Source organism: Zea mays, chromosome 4 (genome assembly GCF_902167145.1).
Source record: "Zea mays cultivar B73 chromosome 4, Zm-B73-REFERENCE-NAM-5.0, whole genome shotgun sequence".
In the NCBI taxonomy this organism is placed as follows: Eukaryota; Viridiplantae; Streptophyta; class Magnoliopsida; order Poales; family Poaceae; genus Zea; species Zea mays.
Genome location: NC_050099.1, coordinates 60893238 through 60911361, shown reverse-complemented (window position 1 = coordinate 60911361; position 18124 = coordinate 60893238).

Here is an 18124-nt window from a genome sequence, read left to right as displayed (position 1 = left end):
AAACTTGACTTAGAAACTCAGCTAGTGCTTTTGGCAACCAAACACCACAGCCAAACAGCTGCATGTCTAGAGGTAGAGGAGTAGACTCCTCACACCGGGTAAGTCTAGCTGAGTATTAGTATACTCAGCCTTGCTTGTGGCATAATTTTTACAGGTTCTCTGGAGGAAATGGTTGCTGGAGTGACTTGGCCGTCCATCTTGCCACCGGGTTGGACTGTCAAGTGGGACCCTGCCTCGGCTGACGAGGAGCATGAGGAGTGATGGGACAGGCTTCCCCATCTCTCCGTTTACTTACCGTTAGTTTTATTCCGCTGCACTTCAAACACTGATGGCTACTTTTGAAAAACTCCGATGATGATGTAATAATTTAATACTCTTTTATGCATGGTTTTATGCTTTATTGTATTTGCTCTGTGACTCACCATCGAGTGAGATTGTGGTACTTGATCCTGTCAGTGGCCGCGTCGGACTAGATCCGAGGGATTGACGGGTTATTCCCATTTAAGTGTGGTCTAGCCCTTAAAGCGGGACTTAGACACTTAAGTTGGAATAATTCGGGCAGTTCCACCACAAAAATGGACCTCCAGGGGACTTTGGATCTGACAGGGCTGTGAGTTGGCCTGTGGGATGCAGTCTGCTCGGTATTGAGGTGAGGGGGAAGTGGACACCTCCTCGATTACCGTGGTGGTCTTGAGAGACATCGCTTCACATCTTAGTTCGGTGAGAACATTTATGCGTAATTGGCTTGTTGGGGGCCTTCCTCTTCCAAAGGTCCTCAAAAACATGATTAACCATTTGTTTCTAGCATGATATAGGTTGTAACAGGGAGCTTCGTCTTTAGAATAGAAGTTCTTTCTCCATAATGAAAGCATACATGATGAAGATGTGATCTGAAGATGACGACAATGAACGCCGAAGCTATTGCCAAAGAGCAACAACTTCGGCTTATAATGGCGATGAAGAGTGAAGGTGATGCTGACCGAAAGGGGAAAATAATGTTTAGTCCTTAATGATTCATGCTATGGTTATAAATAAATTTCAGGGACATAAATGTAATTTTACCCGGGCTGCGTCCCGTGCCTATAACTGACCTCCTTACTGTCTGGTAGATAGTAGAGGAAGTCATCTTTGTTGTCTCCTCAGTATACCAAAGACCCCTGGGGGGTATTTCAACTCCTTAGCAAAATGTTGTGTTTTAGCAAGTTTCTCTGATGATAGCTGTTTTCCCGAATCATGTCGAACAATATAATTAAAATCACCCTGGGAAGGTGCTTCAGGAGCAGGTGTTGTGGGCTTTTCTGGAACACTTTCTCCCATTAGCCTTACTAGTGCAGTTTCTGAAGGTCCCACTTTAGCATGAGCAGAAGAAGCACTTGTAGTGACCACTTCTCTTGCATCTTCAATTTTCCCGCCAGAAGCTTCAGCAGAAGCAGGAGTTTTCACGGATTCCAAAACAACATCCAAAACACTAGTCATCCTCCTCTTCCTGGGTCGCGTGGCGTTGTGCGGGAACCGAGTGCTGTAGGGACGTCGCACGCGGAGGGAGATCTGGTTGTGCTGTCGCTGCGGTGCTTGCCCATCGGCATGAGTAGGAGTGATCGGATGTCGCCGCTTCCTCACTAGGCTAGGGCTTCAACACTAAATGGTGGCCGACGCACGGGATCTCAGGTGAGAGCAACCTCCTCGCTTCCATGTCACTATTCCATGGCTACGATACTCTTTGAGCGGTGAACTCCAGGGCTCGGGTTAGTCACGGGATAGGGTCGGCGCGGCGTCGTTGTCACCGAGCTGGTGGTGGAAGACGATGCCGTTGCCGTGGATGGCGATATCAACGACACAGATGAAGCAGCGCAATAGTGTTTGCCTGGATGAGAGCGTGTGGCTGTAGATCTCTAATCGCGTGGTCAGGGCTGGTCGCAACGTTTTAAATCTGGTGCATTAATTCTCGATCGGTCGGTTGTCAATGCATAACGGTTGGTGGTGGGGAATTGTGATCGTGGCCCTTCAGTGTCGATTGTGCAGTCGAGAGTGAGCTAGGGGTCATGCGCTGTGGACCGTGATCTTGGATCCGATGGCCTAGGGCGGATGCGGGTAAATAATCTAACTTGGGTCTTATCTAGAGCGCAATTTTTGGACCCGATGATCTAGATCGCCAGATACCCTTTCGGCACACACATTTTGTAAAAGAGACCCTCTGTTATAGACAAATCAAACTGCCATCCCCCGCGGGGTAAACATGAGTCGTAGAGAAAGATATGAATTAACCCCTGGGTTTCTGTTTATTTCACATGCAGCCCAGAGTTTTGGTAAATCAGGGAAAAGATTTATAAATTAATTTTTGAATATAGAAATAATTGCAGAAACTTATTTAATTCCTAGAAAATTCATATTAAGTCCAAATTAGTCCATTCCAGTTCCTACAATTTTTTAATAATATCGTTCCTCACCTAGTGTCACTGTTTTAACATGAAAAATGTATTAAAATTAATCTCTTGATTAATCTTGTACCAAACACATAAAACCTTTGGAAATTCATAACTTGAAATCCATAACTCCGAATTTAGTGATTCTTTTTCCTATGATCTCGTTTTAATGCATAGATTATTAATATGTATTTTGTATACATGTTTGGTGTGATGTTAATTTTTCCCTTGTACTATGCTTGTTTGTATTGTGGTGAGTAGAAGAGCTAGTGGCTGAGGAGTCAGGTGTTCAGCAGGTAGAAGTTGCTGAGCAGGAGCTCATTGAAGGCAAGTTGTGCCCTTGACCACTTTTATTACCCAATAATGTTCTTTATTATCACTTATTCATGCATAGTGTTGGGGACTTGTTCTCAAATGCTATGAGTTAAGAACAAGGCAACACAAGATGTTAAATGTTAATGTCCTTCATCTTTCGAAGCATCATTTCCCTTAGGATATAATGATCTTCAGACGAAGGTCACGAAGGACATACCTTCATCAACACGATATATGTTAATAAAAGAAAAAGTATACGAAATATAAGAGGCAAGATAAACAATCACATAACATTATTAATTCATTGTATTATCTTGGAAAGACAGAAACAATATTGAATTACAAATGTACCTTCGACTTGATAGAAGGCAAAAAGTACAAGCGTGACGCAAAAGCAAGTACAAGTCAGTGTGAACAGTACAGGGGAACTGTTCATCTATTTATAGGCATAGGACGCAGCCTGTGAGAAATTACATTCATGCCCTTTACATTTATTATTAACTTATAGACAATTCTATGAGGACTAGATAGCCTTTTCCCCTTTAAGTCGATTCCTTTTTCTGCCATTTAGCCGAAGCTCCCCTGCACGTAGCTTTGGAGCAACTCCAACCTTCGTCACGATCATGCTTTTTACATCATAAATGCTTTTAGCCCGAGTCTGAAGGTACCTATTCACATGTCACACTTGGAAGATATTGTTAAATCACGTTTTTGAGGACCTTCGGAGGACGAAGGCCCCCAACCGTTGCCCCTCGCAGTATTAATTTGTTTAAGATAATGATTTCAGACTGTGACATGGACGAAGGCCTTAAGACGAAGGTCCAAAAAAACACCTTCCCTTTGCTAGAATAGCAACAGTCAATGGCGGAGCCCCCCCAATTTGGAGCGTGCCGAGCGTATAAATAAGAACTCACACCAACATCATTTGGTACGCTGCTTGTGCCACTTGCTTTATTTTGTCAATTTTCATAGTTCTTTGCTCACTAACGCTTGCTAGTTTTTCAAGCTCTCTGAGCTTCGGTTAAAAAGACGCATCTTCGTCATTTCTGGAGGAGAAATGTCTCAAGACAAGAAGGCTGCTGCTGAGACAAAGCTGACTGAAGAGGAAAAGCTTTTTGAGGAGAAGAAGGTTGTGAATCCTTACATTGCTGGATTTATCGAATCAATGGCAAAAACAAATACAGAGAAGATTACTAAGGAAATACTAGAGGGCCTGTCTGAAGATACTGGTGACAGTGATGATTATGATGCTGAAAGCGGGGGAGAAGATTCTGAGGATCGGCCGTGGAGACTGAGTCATACAATTTTTGGGAAATCAACGATTAAACAGAGTCATCTTGACAATATGAGAGGAAGGTACTTTTGGGATATGTCTATTGTTAGAGCTGGTGGAGACAACAACGTCCCTGCCCCTGAGGAAGACGAAGTTGTGATTTACCGAAGTTTCTTCAAAGCTGGGCTTTGGTTTCCATTGAGCAAGTTTGTAGTTGAAGTGTTGAAAATTTATCAAATTTACCTTCATCAGATAACCCCCGAAGCTATTATTAGAATGGGGATTTTTGTTTGGGCTATGAGAGCCAAGCGTGAAATGCTTTTGCAATATGCACGAACTTGTATATGAGACGAAGGCCATGGGCAAAGAACAATATCATAACAATTTTGGCTGTTATGGATTTATCGCCCGCCCCAACGCTAGCCACCCGGTGCCAACATTCTGGAAAAGGTGGTCGGAGCCTGGATGGAGGAATGGTTTTATGTGAAGAATGACTTGAAGGCAAGAGAAGATATTAAGGAAGTTATTATGTGCCCCATTTGGTCCCGCTTCGGCCTCCGAAGGCCGAAGGTTGAAATTGATGATGCTGCGGAAGCTTGTCAGAAGGCGTTTGGTACTGTCTGCTTCTTCATTGGTACTAGATATTTAATTCAATAGCATATAACCTTCAGAGTATGGCCGCTTGTAGAGAACTAGGAAATACCAAAGGAGACTGTCACCAAGTCTAGCGAAGGTGACCTGGTCCGACTGATGTATACATTAAGATATGGAGATAAATTTGATGAACCAAACGACGACTGGCTGAAATGTATCGAAGCTACAAGTGATGAACTGCTTGGATCATATTCCAAAGCAGAAGATAATGCATTATCCACAGCCTTCGGAGGCTGGGGAAAAATAGATTGAATAGAGTTTTTGATGCCATTGGCTTTGTTTACCCCGACTACCGCTATCCGCTGCGAGGTCAGGGAAAGAAGAGAAAAACTGCTACTTCGGCCACTCCAGACGAGCCTGTGCCGAAGGGCAAAAAGTTAAAGGTTCTTACCCACCGGCCGCGCTATATTGAACCGACCGTGGTGCCTGAGTTTGGCGGGGAGGCTTCTTCAGCTGCTGAACCAAGAGAACCTGTTCCTCCCATGCAGAAGGCTGAAGAGCCGGCTATAATGCTGAAGGCACCTTCGGTTGAGCTAGTTGAAACGAAGGTTGACAAAGATAAGGCTGAAAGGTCAAAAACTAAAGAAGTAACAAAGATGCCAGGGATTTTAAGTCCTTCAACAGAAGCAACATCGCTGAAGGCAGAAAAGAGTTCTGCCACAACTCCTAAGAGAAGGAGGATGGTAAATGTGTTAGATATTTTAGAAACAACCGACTCCATAAGTCCCGCTCCCACAGGGAGGGTTGCCGAAGCTGACAAAACGCAACCCAAAGCTGATACTAAGCAAATAGAAGTCGAGGCTACAATAACCCAGGCTGAAACCGAGGCAGAGCCCCACAGTGCCTACTGAGACGAAGCTTGCCGCCACCGAGCAGAAGGCCGAAGGAATAACTCCATATATTAATATAGGTTTTAAGAAGAGTGCGACCAAAGAGGCCGAATCCCTTGCCCCTGAAGCACTCTCTGAAGATCTTGATTATATCATTCGACATGCTTCGGGAAAGAGATTATCCGAAGAAGAAATTTTGAAGCTAAACACTATGCCCGAGAACTGAAGTACCCGAAGGGGGACTTAGTGTTTAACGGTACGGATGAAGATGATTTCTTGTACTGCCTCCCGGACAACAAAGAATTATCGGTCTGCCGGGAGATGGCTAGAAGTATGGGTTTTCCGAAGCTCGAAGCTGGCCTTTGTGCCATGACGAAGGACGATCTCACAGATAGTCTTGCATACAACAGTCTGAAGGTACAAAAGTTGTGAATTTTGAAGCTTATGGATTCTATAATGGAGTCTTTTTATTCTTATGTTAATCCTTTATTCTGTCTTGCAGGGCTTGATACTTAGCAACGCCCTAAAGGCGCAAAAGAATGATGAAGATGAGAGTTGCACTATAGCTCTCAATAACCTTCAATCAGAGGTTATCAGGCTGAGAAACGAGGCCACAGAAAAAGACAAGATTCTACTTTCACTGGTAGATAAAGTAAAGGAGGATGAAGCTAGCTTCAAAAATCAATCGGAGGCCCAAAAAATTGAGATTGAAGACCTTCGAAAACAGCTGGCCGAAGCCAAGGAAAATGTGGTCTCGCAGAGGCCAACCGAGATATTAGTGAGTATTGGAAAAACTATTTAGAAAAAATAGTTGAAGAACTTCGCGCATCCAAAGAAAGATGCTTCGAAAAATCCCTGAGCTACGTGGAAAAGATAAAGACTAGCTTCGCCAACGTGGGCGCTTATTCCAACGAAGATAACTTTATACGAGGCGACCCTGAGGGTGTTATTGAATGGATAAGCGGAGAGGCCGAAGCTTTTGAAGAAATCTTAAGTGATCGAGGGGATGTATGTGCATTTTCTGGTGCACGCGGGATTTCAGCAATCTTAGAGAATGCGGGGTGCAATCACATCAAAACCATGGCCCATGCCGAAGCTGCCTTCTCCGCAGACGTCATGAAGGACCCTTCTGCTGAAGCAACCTTAATGGGCGGAAAATTTTATAATGATGTGTGGGAGAATGGTGGCCAAGAAATGGCTCATGAAATTATGAAGAAAAGTGAAAAAGACATCCATGAGGCTCGAGCTAAAGCAAAACGAGTTGAAGAAGCTGCTGAGCGTGAAAAACGCATAGGTATTGTTTCGCGGCATCTAACTTCGGCATTTGTTTTTGTGGTTTCGGACTGATTTTTTTTCTTGTAGCTGAATTATCTCTGCCACCAGAACCGTTTGATCCCCTGGCCGACCCAGAAACAAAGGAAGCACTGGAAATTATTAATATAGCCGAATCTATTGTTGACGAAGTCGTTAACAAATTGCTTAACAAAGTTGTGGAGAAGGTTCTGAAGGAAGAATAGTAGTTATTGTAAAAACGTTTTTATGCGATTAATGTAACATTTGCTGAACTAAGTCTGTAATATTTGATGTGTATAGTTTTGAATCTAATATGTAAACTGTTGGGGGCATGCTTCGTAGCCAAAGATCCTAAAGAAAGAGAACACCTTCGGCAGATCCTATCAGGAGTAGCGCTGAAGCTATCACCTATAAAGCTTTGGCACAGTGATAGATCTCAAGACGAAGGGGTGAACCGACTTAATGATGAAATGACTTAAAGACCCCTGATGTTTTGTGTCATTATTGTAATCGATTGTAAAGGGCATAAATGTAATTTTACACAGGTTGCGCCCTGTGCCTATAAATAGGTGAACAGTACCCCAGTACTGTTCACGCAATCTTGTAATCGCCAACACATTACGCCAGAATTATTGCTTTCTGCCAAGGCGAAGTTATAAATGTACCTAAATATTATGTTTCAATATTTAGGTTCATATTATAAAATAAGTGAATAATGTTATTTATTCTTGGTACATCTTTCTATAATGTTTTATATTTTATATTTCATTTCGCATTGTTTTATGTCTGATCACGAAGGTGTGACCTTCGTGATATATTGCCCGTGACCTTCGTCCGAAGCTCATTAAATCCTTGGGGAGATAATGCTTCAGCGGACGAAGGGCATTAACATTTAACATTCTATGTTGCCTTGTTCTTAATTCATAGCATTTGCGAACAAGTCCCCAACATTGGCGCCCACCTCCGGTGAACTCACTTCCACTTTTTTGAGCTGATGGCTTCGTTCAACAACCAAGCTGGAGCTGCTTCGGCTCCGAAGCTGGTACTCCGGATAACTGGCGGTTCATGCTCAGAGCCAGCCAACAAGAAGTAGAAGGAGGCACAGAGAAGGGTACAACATGTCGGGGTGCAAGGACCCTTCATCAAGTCAAGATGGTCCCACATCCCAATTACCTTCTCCCAAGAGGACCTTCAGCTCAAGGATTACCCTCACAATGATGCTATGGTTATTTCTTGTGTTATCAAAGGATTTCTGGTCCACAATGTTCTGGTTGATACAGGTAGTGCAGCGGATATTATATTTGCTAAGGCCTTCAGACAGATGCAAGAGCCAGAGGATAAGATTCATGATGCTACACACCCTCTTTGTGGCTTCGGAGGAAGGCAGATTGTAGCACTCGGCAAGATCACGATACCAGTGACCTTCGGATTTGTCAACAATACAAGGACTGAGCAAGTTGTGTTTGATATTGTCGACATGGAATACCCATACAATGCAATCATTGGTCGTGGGACACTCAATGCTTTTGAAGCAATTCTTCATCCAGCATATCTTTGCATGAAGATACCTTCGGATCAAGGGCCTATTGCTATTCATGGAAGTCAGGAAGCTGCCAGAAAGGCCGAAGGAAACTGGACAGATTCAAAAGCAATCCATAATATAGATGGAGCCAAAGCTTGTGAGAAATACAAGTACTGAAGGGAGAAGGCTGCTTCGGCTGATCAGCCGAAGCCCATGCTCTTATGTGAAGATATAGCAGAGCAGAAGGTGCTGCTGGGATCTCAATTGTCTGATGAGCAGGAGAAAACCCTAATAAGGTTCCTGTTCAACAACAAAGATGTCTTCGCATGGTCAGCTAATGATCTCTGTGGTGTCAACAGGGATGTTATTGAACACTCGCTCAATGTTGATCCATCCTTCAGACCCAGAAAGGAGAGGCTTCGGAAAATGTCTGATGACAAAGCCGAAGGTGCTCGGAATGAAGTGAAAAGACTTCTCAGCACTGGAGTCATCAGAGAAGTAAAATACCCAGAATGGCTAGCTAACACTGTTATGGTGAAGAAGGCCAATGGTAAATGGAGAATGTGCATTGATTTTACTGATCTCAACAAGGCTTGTCCAAAAGATGAATTTCCATTACCAAGGATAGATTCTCTAGTAGATGCAGCAGCTTCGTCAGAGCTCATGATTCTACTAGATTGTTATTCAAGCTATCATCAAATCTGGATGAAGAAAGAAGATGAGCCAAAAACCAGCTTCATCACCCCAGTGGTACATATTGTTACCTTCGGATGCCTGAGGGGCTCAAGAATGCTGGAGGAAGCTTCAGCAGAATGACAGCGAAAGTCCTTCATTCTCAGATAGGCAGAAATGTACTAACATATGTTGATGATATCATAGTAAAAAGCACGAAGCAAGAAAATCGCATTGCTGATCTATAGGAAACATTTGCTAACTTTAGGCAAGCTGACCTGAAGTTGAATCCAGAAAAATGTGTCTTCGGAGTAAAGAAGGGAAAATTCCTTGGTTGTCTAGTTTCAACAAAATGGATCGAAGCTAATCCAAACAAAATTGAAGCCATTCTTTGGATGGAGCCGCCAAACACAAAAAAGGGGGCTTAGCGGCTGACAGGAAGATTGGCATCTTTGAATCAATTTATATCTAGATTAGCAGAGAGAAATTTACCATTCTTTGAAGTGCTGAAGTCGGTCGAAGTCTTTCAATGGGGATCAGCTCAGCAGAAAGCCTTCGAAGAGCTGAAGCAGTATCTGATAGATCTAACGACGCTAACTCCACCAGCGCCAGGGGCTCCTCTGCTGCTGTATGTGGCAGCTTCGCACTCTGCAGTGAGTGCGGCGCTTGTCCAGGAGAAGCTTGAAGGACAGACTAAAAAGCAAGACCCAGTATATTTTGTCTCCGAAGTTCTCAGTTTATCAAAGAAAAACTATACAGAATTGGAGAAGGTGCTATATGCTATTTTAATGGCCTCCAGGAAGCTTCGACACTACTTTCAAGCATCCCATATAATTGTTCCTTCGTCACAGCCTTTGAAGGATATTATGAGGAACAGAGAAGCTACTGGAAGGATTGGAAAGTGGGCTGCGGAACTCAACGAATTCAGCATTGATTATGTGCATAGATCCTCGATTCAGTCCTAGGCGTTAGCAGACTTCATCGCTGACTGGACGCCAGGGGCTCAGGAAGAAGAAGCAAGTAAATATGCCGAAGTCTGGACAGTGTTCTGCGACGGTTCCTGGGGAACCTTCAGGGCAGGTGCAGCTGCTGTTTTAATCGCACCTTCCAAAGTTAGAACATGCTATGCAGTGAAACTTGATTTCAGCTGCACAAATAATATTGCTGAATACGAAGCTTTGCTTTTGGGTCTTCGGAAGTTGAAGGCAATGGGGATAAGAAGGGCGGTTCTCAAAACCGATTCCCAAGTTATTTCTGGTCATGTTGACAAGAGTTGTAAAGCAAGAGATCTGAAGCTTGAGAAATATTTGGATACAGTTCGAAGGCTTGAAGCTTCCTTCGAAGGGTTTTCTGTCAAGAATATTCCACGAGGAGAAAATGAGCACACTGATCTGTTAACCAAGTCAGCGGCACAGGGGTTGCCTTTACCTTCGGAAGTATTCTTTGAAACAATAAAAGCACCTTCGGTGGAACTTCTTGAAGGAGAAGTACTCAATATATCCCCTGTTTATAGTGAAGATTGGAGAACCGAGATCATGTCTTTTCTCCAGGGCAATTTCCTTTCAGATGACGAAGCTTATAATAAGAGAATAGAGGCAAGAGCTCGACCATATGTAATAATAGAAGGGGAGCTATACAAACATGGAGTCTGTTCTCCATTGCTCAAATGTTTATCCAGAGCTGAAAGTATAGAATTGATGAAGGAAATACATGCAGGCCTGTGTGGATCTCACATCGGATCTAGGCCCTTGCTGGGAAAAGTTTTTCATTAAGGATTTTCTGCTCAAAAGTCGTTCCTAAGGGAGCGCAGCGTAAGTTTTCTGCTCAAAAGTCGTTCCAAAGGGAATGCAGAGCTTACAGCGAAAAGTCAACGCTGATTTCGCTGAAATATAAGGCGAAGCGCGAAAAGTCAACGCGATACCACCGAAATAGAAGGCGAAGAAGTTCAAAAGATGTTCCTAAGGGAATGCAGAACTTACAGCGAAAAGTCAGCGCTGATACACCGAAAAATAAATGGTGAAGCCGAAAAATAAACGGTAGAGACTCTGGTTGTTCCTAAGGGAACGAAGGCTTTGGTTGTGGCTTCGTATGTGTGGGTTTGGACATTCATTTGCACGATACATTACACCATACATTTTCATTCATAAACATTCATTTAGACATACATAGGATCATCATCATCATAACATAGACAGTTGCTTCGGCTCTAAAGAGAAGGCTTCAGAAAAAAGGAAAAGAAGCAAATTTATGCTTCGCTGCGTACGAAAAGAAGGGAAGGTGTTTTTCGCCTTCGGCTCAAAAATGCTAATTTCGTCCACACCAAAGCACTTTATACGTTGATGGAAAGGTAAGAATATATTACAAGGTATGGATAAAGTCCACGAAGTAAAATTTAATTACATCATTCTTTACACAAATTATTACAAGAGTTTGAGCTTTTTCTACAGACTACTCAAGCTTCGTCAGTATCCATGGAGCTTCGTCTCCTTACTCCTCAGTTTCGGCTTCGACTTCGTCATCCTGTATGAATCAAAGTATGGTAAGCAAAATTTAAGCTTGAAGGAAGAGGTAGGCACAAGGTATAATTTTGTTACCGGCTTAAGATGACTTCGAGCTTCATCACCAGCTTTGCTTCGTCCACCCTTTGTCCATACCAATTTTATAAATATATTGGCTATGCTTCGGGCAAGGTTGGGAATGTTATCCAAATCTGCTGGTGATAAGCTGAAATTGGGTCTATTGACAACCTTTCCGTGTTCACAGCCAGACTTTAGGAAGGCAACAGCTGTGCCCCGAGAAGCTACCAGGGCACAGAAGTCACCATGTCCAGCTATAACTTCGTCAAGGTCATCAATTTCACCTTCGATATGTTCGAAGGCACCCGACAGGTCTTCAGCCAAAGGAGTAAATTTTTCGCTGCTGGCTCCAACTGAATAGAAGACCTGCTTCAGCCGTTGAACACATCGATTGCTGAATTCCAGACATTTATTCTGAAGGCTTGTCAATGATTTTTTTCAAATTTGAACTTTTTTGGACTTCGGCCTCAATTTTTGCACTAAGCTTCAACTTTTATTGTTCAAAGTTTTCTGATTGAGAGACAAGCTTCGTATTTAATTCTGTTATTTTAGCTTCAGCCTCCGCCAATAAGCCTTCGGTTGTTTGAAGCTCGAAGTCTTTCTTTTCAATAACAGCTGATTGCTCTTTTATTTTGCTCTCTAAATTTTCAATTATAACCTCTTGTTTTTTATCTTCCAAGTCCTGCTGCATTTTCAAAGCTTTGCTTAGCAGCATACTCTGCACACAAACAACTTTCGTTAGAAAGCATCTTCGTTATTAAAAACAATAAAAGTCATAGAAAAGTTGTTTACCTTGAAATTGGAATAAAATAAACTACCGACGATGTGCTGTCGTCGGTAGTGGCTGATATCTGTTTCGAGCTTCGGGATACCGATACTCTTTGATAGAGTACCGATAACCTTCGTGCCGGTCTGATCCCGCACACAGCCCAACCTTTCATCATCAATACCACCAAAGAGAAGCGCTCCCGGCCGATACCCGCAAGATATAGCATATTCTTTTAGCTCTTCTTTTTCAGCTTTTGTCAGCTCTTGACCAACTAAGTTTTGAAACTTAAAAGCTTCATCTTCCGAAGTGTCTTCGGTCATTTCTTCTTTCTCGGGCTTTGCGGCCGTAGTCTCTTCGGTGGCTGTGGCAGCTTCTTCTGTGGCCATGTTTAGTAGTATTTTATCTATATCAGCAACCATGCTCTCTAAATTAATATCTTCGGCTCTGGCCTCTTCTGCGGCAGCTTCCGAAGGTGCAGCTTCAGTAGCTGTCATGCTTTCAATAGCTGGCGCCTTCGGAGCTGAAGCTCCTGGTGGTGTTCCTTCGATGACTTCTGTCACTGTAATAATTCTTTGCTTTTTTGGCCTAGCTGTCTTCGTTTTTGCGGGCTCCTTTTCCTTCTGAAAAAGCTTCGTCAAATGTGGCCCCAGTGGACTTAGTTTGACAGGCAAAGATTCAGTCATTACCTTTAAGATTTCCTCTACTTTGGTAGCAGAGGGTGTTGTAGGAGTTCCTTCTTCTTCATCAATTGCTTTTTGCTTCGGAGTCGAAGTTTTTCTCTTCTTTGAAACACCCGTTTTTGGTTCAGACTCTAGCGTTTTCTTCTTTGGTTGTTCTTCATCGTCTTTATTCAGAACACTAGCTACTCTTTTCCTTTTTTGGCCTTCGACACCCTTGTCTAGCCGCTCGTAGTCAGGATATTCAAAACCCAGAGCATCCATTACTCGGTTTAGCCTTCGCTTTGGACGAGTGCCGAAGGCCACAGTCATCAATTTGTCTTCTTTTCTAGAATAATTTCCGAGTATTTCATTGCACATCACTTCGATTGTGTCCAGCCACTCTTGGCAAGGCACTTTGAAATGTTTCTTGAATTTGTAATGGTAAGGCAACCGAATAAGTTCCCCTTCCTTCTTTTTTCCTTCAAGCTTTGGCATGGCCCACTCTTTCATAGTTGGAAACACTTTGAAAGCTAAGAATTCTTGCACTAAGTCCCTAGTGCCAATATGCTCCGCAATAACTCTAAATTTAGCTAGAGCAATTTGGGTTGGACCCTCTGGTGTCATGTTGCATGGGGGTCTGGTCTCTCCGAAGATCAACTCTAACGGACTCTGCACTATCATCTCCTTCTCTTCGTCAACTTTAACATAGAACCATTCAGATTTCCAACCAGCTGGCCACTTGCTTCGGTAACTGATCACTGGAAATTTTGTAGTCTTGCGGTAGGAAAAATTGTAGCAGCCGAAGTTTTCATGTAGCCCATCTCCTCTAGCCTTGGTCTGATAATGAAGCTCGTGCACTCGGCAGAAACCTTCGGCAAATGATTCCACCCCTTGGCTTCGGAGAGCCCAAATATAAACGCTAAGCTTAACGATAGCGTTAGGAGTTAGCTGATGAAGGTAGATCCCAAACTTCTTCAGCACATCAGCAATCATCTTGTTCAAAGGGAATCTTAAACCAGCTTTAAAGAAACTTTTGAAGATCACTACTTCATCTTTTCCTGGCTTCGGAGTAGTTTCTTCCCCACCAAAACGAACCAGGTCTTTCTTTGCTTCACTTAAATAGCCCAAACTCAACATCTTACGTAAGTCACCTTTGGAGATGGTGGATTTTCCGAAATCCAGATGGCTGGGTTAACTTGGCACCGCGCTGCCGTAATCATCTTCAGACTCAGTATCCTCAACGTCAGCCTGCTCTGCTCCAGCCGTAGGCGCATCCTCTGATGTTACCAGCCCAGACTGTTTCATTGCTTCGGAAATCAGAACAGTCTCAGTAGCTTCGGTTTCATCTCCCTCACGACCAACCCTGGCAGTGGAACAAACTCTTGCCATTTGATTATGAATTTTTTGAAATTTTTGTTGTTAACTTTTTTGATTTTCCCGAAGCTCTTCCTCTTATGACGAAGCAGAATCAAAAGTAGCGCTTTGTTTGAGCACGATGATCAAGCTTCGGCTATGGCTAAATTTTTGGCAGCAAAACAGTGCAATAGCAATGAATGCTGTGGTAACTTCACACCTACCCGTCTGTTTATATAGTGCCGCAGGTGGGAAGGTGAATCGTCAAGGTCTCTCGCACCGAATAAACAGTCACCTGCACCCGCTGAACGGTGGGCCACAGGGTTCGAGAAGGTGAATCGCTGGGGCGCGCGTAACTGCTGCAAGATGGGGCCATCTCGCGCGCGGATTATTTTTTTCGTTTCTCGCCAACGAGCTCAGGGAAGGTGTTTTTCGGATCTTCGGCATCCCGAAGCCTAGAAGACTTTTTCACGGATCAAGCTCGTTACGAAAAACGATCTAGCACCGTGAAGGGGCTACTGTTGGGGTATGCTTCGTAGCCGAAGATCCTAAAGAAAGAGAGCAACTTCGGCAAATCTTTTCAGGAGCAGCGCCGAAGCTATTACCTATAAAGCTTCGGCATAGTGACAGATCTCAAGACGAAGGGGCGAACCGACTTAAAGATGGATTGACTTAAAGACCCATGACGTTTTGGTTCATTATTGTAGTCAATTGTAAAGGACTTAAATGTAATTTTACACAGACTGTGCCCTGTGCCTATAAATAGGTGAACAGTACCCCTGCACTATTCACACAATCTTGTAACTATTAGTACATTACACTGGAATTATTGCTTTCTGCCAAGGCGAAGGTGTAAATGTACCTAAATATTATGTTTTAATATTTGGCTTTATATAATAAAATATGTGAATAATGTTATCTATTTTTAGTATATCTTTCTATAATGTTTCATGTCTGATCACAAAGGTGTGACCTTCGTGGTATTTTGCTCATGACCTTCGTCCGAAGCTCATTAAATCCTTGGGGAGATAATGCTTCAGCGGACGAAGGGCATTAATATTTAACATTTTATGTTGCCTTGTTCTTAATTCATAGCATTTGAGAATAAGTCCCCAACAGCAGCAGGTGGAGGCACCACCGTAATGGCAACCTACTTCCATGTAGCCTTGTCTGGGCTAGCCCGAACTTGGCTCATGAACCAAGCCCCAGGGTCCATCTACTCCTGTGAAGAGCTCTGCGTGCGGTTCGTGGCGAACTTCGCCAGCGCTTACCAACAGCATGGTGTGGAGGCACACCTCCATGCAGTAAGGCAGGAACCCGGGGAGACTCTCCGGGCATTCATTTCCCGCTTCACCAAGGTATGTGGGACAATCCCCCATATCTCAGATACTTCCATCATCACTGCTTTCCGCCAGGGGGTACATGATGAAAAGATGCTGGAGAAGTTGGCCACACATGATGTGGACAACGTCACCACGCTCTTCGCTCTGGCTGACAAATGTGCCAGAGCCACCGAGGGTCGTGCTTGGCACTCGGCGCCACAGGCTGGGGTTACCCAGATGGGCGGCTCGAATGCCGTCACCCAGGGCAGCAGAAAAAAGAAAAAGAGAAACAAGAACCGCGGCCACGAGAAGCCGCAGTTTGCTGCTCCAGTCGCCGCTATCGTGGCCGGGGGCCAAGGTGAGCGCAACAAGCGCCCATGGCCCCAGGGAAGCAGCAGTGGCACATGCCTAGTGCACCCCAACAGCCGCCACAGTGCCACCGACTGCCGTGAGATTATCAAACTCGCGAGGCGCGTCAGCGAGCGGCACGAGCAGTCCTCCAAGGACGTCTCACCGCCTCGCCACTGGCCTGGCAAGAAGGGGGCTAACGAAGAAGCCGCGACTGTGGAGGGACGAGACCTCGGGTACCAGTCGCCCGAGGGGGACCTTAAGGATGTTTTCACCGGAGACTCTGACTCAGGCGATGACAACGACCGCAACAAGAAGATGTATGTAATGTACGGCGGAAGCTGGGAGCTCATCTCCCACAGGAGTGTCAAGTCCCTGCGATGGGAAGTTCTTTCGGCGGTCCCAAGAGTCCCCAAAGTTGCTCCACACCAACGGTGGAGGGGCACCACCATCTCCTTCGGGGCATCCTGAAAGGGAAATGTGCCCTTGGGCCATTTCTAAGTATTTTGGTGATTTAGTGTCCAACACAAGTGCCTAAGTGTAAAATGGTGGACAAAGTACAAATCAAGTATAAAGGTATGTTTCTCAGACTTAGTACATTGTTTTAGAGACTAATGTATTGTGTCTAAGTGCTGGAAACAGGAGAAATCGAATTGAAAAAGAGATGGCCTTGATCAACCAAAGCCAGCTCTGTCTGGGTGCACCGGACTGTCCGGTGGTGCACCGGACAGTGTTCGGTGCACCAGGCTGGCTCTTGCAAACTCGCTGCTCTCGGGAATTCAATCGGCGGCGTACGGCTATAATTCACCGGACTGTCCAGTGTGCATCGGACTGTCCGGTGAGCCAACGGTCAGCCGGGCCAACGGTCGGCTGCGCGATCCGCGTGAGACACGTGGCCGAGCCAACGGTCGGGAGGGGGCACCGGACTGTCCGGTGTGCACCGGACAGTGTCCGGTGCGCCAACGGCTCTCAGGCGCCAACGGTCGGCTTCGCCAGCGAAGGAAAGAAATCCGCATCGGACAGTGTCCGGTGTGCACCGGACTGTCCGGTGCGCCAGGCGACAGAAGGCAAGGATTGCCTTCCTGGAATGCACTCAACGACTCCTAGCTACCTTGGGGCTATAAAAGGGACCCCTAGGCGCATGGAGGAGCACACCAAGTATTCGCTAAGCATTCCTAAGCACTAAGACATCGATTCCGCGCTCTTGATTCCTTGCAATAGCAATTAGAGCTCTAGTTGAGTTGTGAACTCATTGAGTTGTGTTGTGAGCTCTTGTTGCGACTTGTGTGCGTGGTGTTGCTGTGATTTCTTGTCTCGAGTGTGTTGCTCATCCCTCCCTTACTCCGTGCTTCTTTGTGATCATCAGAGTGTAAGGGCGAGAGGCTCCAAAGTGTGGAGATTCCTCGCAAACGGGATATAGTAAAGCAAGCAAAACACCGTGGTATTCAAGTGGGTCTTTGGACCGCTTGAGAGGGGTTGATTGCAACCCTCGTCCGTTGGGATGCCACAACGTGGAGTAGGCAAGCGTTGGTCTTGGCCGAACCACGGGATAAACCACTGTGCCATCTCTGTGATTGATCTCTTGTGGTTATTGTGTTTTGTTGAGACTCCTCTCTAGCCACTTGGCATTATTGTGCTAACGCCTAATCAAGTTTTTGTGGATTAAGTTTTCAAGTTTAACAGGATCACCTGTTCACCCCCCCTCTAGGTGCTCTCAATTGGTATCAGAGCCGTTCTCTTCAAGAAAGGGACTAACCGCCCGAAGAGATGGATCCTAAGGGCAAGGGGATTGTGATCAATGATAAGGAGAAGGAGTCCTTCGCCAACGAGCCCAAATATGACAAGCCTACCGACTCGGGCTCGGGCCACAAACACAAAGATGGGAAGAAGAAGAAGACAAGACGCATCAAGGAGATTGTCTACTACGACGACAGTGATGAGTCCACTTCTTCCCAAAAGGACGACTACGACAAAAGAAAGACGGTTAATTCAAACTTTTCTTTCGATTACTCTCGTATTCCGCATAGCTCAAATGCACATTTGCTTTCCATCCCTCTTGGCAAACCTCCACACTTTGATGGGGAGGACTACAGATTTTGGAGTCACAAAATGCGT